The sequence below is a fragment of the Numida meleagris genome, unplaced genomic scaffold (assembly GCF_002078875.1).
Source record: "Numida meleagris isolate 19003 breed g44 Domestic line unplaced genomic scaffold, NumMel1.0 unplaced_Scaffold378, whole genome shotgun sequence".
Classification (NCBI taxonomy): Eukaryota; Metazoa; Chordata; class Aves; order Galliformes; family Numididae; genus Numida; species Numida meleagris.
In genome coordinates, this window is record NW_018364602.1 from 54,273 (window position 1) to 56,416 (window position 2,144).

General features: G+C 53.9%; 1 protein-coding gene across 1 annotated transcript in view; it reads left to right on the top strand.

The window, feature by feature from the left end:
- The window catches only part of LOC110391474 (maestro heat-like repeat-containing protein family member 1), a 24,969-nt gene that overhangs the window by 2,384 nt on the left and 20,441 nt on the right, over positions 1–2,144 (top strand). The gene's annotated exons all lie outside the window — the stretch shown is intronic.

A 2,144-nucleotide genomic window follows, 5' to 3' on the forward strand; every position in this document is an offset into this window, starting at 1 on the left:
TGGGTTGGAAGGGTCCTTAAAGGTTGTAGAGCTTTGGGATGGTTGGGTTGGGAGGGTCCTTAAAGGTCGTAGAGTTATGGGATGGTTGGGTTGGGTTGGAAGGGTCCTTAAAGGTCGTAGAGCCATGAGATGGTTGGGTTGGGAGGGTCCTTAAAGGTCGTAGAGTTATGGGATGGTTGGGTTGGGTTGGGTTGGGTTGGAAGGGTCCTTAAAGGTTGTAGAGTCATGAGATGGTTGGGTTGGGTTGGGTTGGGTTGGGTTGGGTTGGAGGAGTCCTTGAAGGTTATAGAGCCATGGGGTGGGTTGGAAGGATTCTTAAATGTCATGGAGCTTTGGGATGGTTGGGTTGGGCTGGAGAAATCCTTGAAGGTCATAGAGCCAGGGGATGGGTTGGAAGGGTCCTTAAAGGTCATAGAGCTTTGGGATGGTTGGGTTGGGAGGGTCCTTAAAGGTCATAGAGCTATGGGATGGTTGGGTTGGGTTGGGTTGGAGGAATCCTTAATGGTCGTAGAGCCATGGGACGGTTATGTTGGGTTGGAACAGTCCTTAAAGGTCATAGAGCCATGGGATGGTTGGGTTGGAAAGGTCCTTAAAGGCCAGAGAGCCGTGGGGTGGGTTGGAAGGGTCTTTGAAGATCACAGAACCACAGCATGGTTGGGTTGAAAGAGTCCTGAAAGATCATAGAGCCATACAATGCTTGGTATGAAAGGGTCCTTAAAAGTCACGGAGTCATGGAATTTGGGGATGGAAGGATCCTGAAGATCACAGAGCCATGGAAGGGTTGGAAAGGTCCTTAAAAATCATAGAACCCATAGAATAGGTTGCATTGGGAGGGTCCTGAAAGGTCACAGAGCCATAGAATGAGTTCGTAGAGTCTTTACAGATCAAAGAAACATGGAATGGTTAGGTTGGAAGGGTCCTTAAAGGTGATAGAGACATGGAGCGGTTAGGCTGGAAGGGTCCTTAGAGGTGATAGAGACATGGAATGGTTATGTTGGAAGGGTCCTGAAAGGTCATAGAAGCACAGAATGGCTCCGAAGGGTCCTTAAACATCACAGAACCGTGGGATGAGTTGGGATGGAAGGGTCCTTGAAGATCACACAACCATCGGCTTTTAACTGAATCTTTATTTTTTTTTTGGAGGTGATGGCAGCGTCGCCCCATGGGACAAACCCCCGTGGGCCGATGTGGGGCCCGCTGCGCTCCGGGCTGGGGAACGTCGGGGTCCTGCAGGTGGGGATCCCCTCCGTGTGGGGCGCCCGTGTGGGGCAGCTCCGCGTCCTTTCCGGAAAGTCAAAAATATATATATTTTTAAATACAAAAAAGAAACACAAATGTTTGGAGCCCAAAGCCGAGCTCTCCTCCCTGCCTGGGGCTGCTCTGACCCACGTCAGCCCCACAGCTGCCGGAAGCTGGGGGTTTAGCCCCCACCCCACTGCCCTATAGTGCCCTATAGCCCCCCCATAGCCCCCCCAAAAGCCCTTGGGTGCCCTACAGTGCCCCATAGCTCCCCCTAGTAGCCCTGGGGTGCCCCATATTTTTCCTCATAGCCCCCCCCAAAAGCCTTGGGGTGCCCCATATTTCTCTTCATAGCCCCCCCCAAAAGCCCTTGGGTGCCCTACAGTGCCCCATAGCTCCCCCCAGTAACCTTGGAGTGACCCATAGCCAGCCCCCCTAAAACCTTGGGGGTGCCCCGTAGTGCCCTATAGCCCTCTCCATAGCTCTTCCCCTATAGCACTGGAGTGCCCCATAGATCAGGGGTGCCCTCCAGTGCCCCCAGGTCCCATAATAGCCTGAGGATGCCCCATAGCTCTCCCCATAGCTCCCCCCAATAGCCCCTGAGTGTTCTGTTGGTCCCGTAATAGCCTGGGGTACCCTATAGCTCCCTCCCAATAGTTGTGGGGCACCCTATAGGTCCCATAATTGCCTTGGGGTGCCCTATAGTTCCCTCCTAATAGCTCTGGGGTGCCCCATAGGTCCTATAATAGCCCTGCGGTGCCCTGCAGCTCCTTCCCAATAGTAGTGGGGTGCCCTATAGCCGCCCCCATAGCCCTGCGGTGCCCTATAGCCCCCTCCCAAGAGTAGTGGGGTGCCCTATAGCCCCCTCCCAATAGTAGTGGAGTGCCCTATAGCCCCCCCCAAAA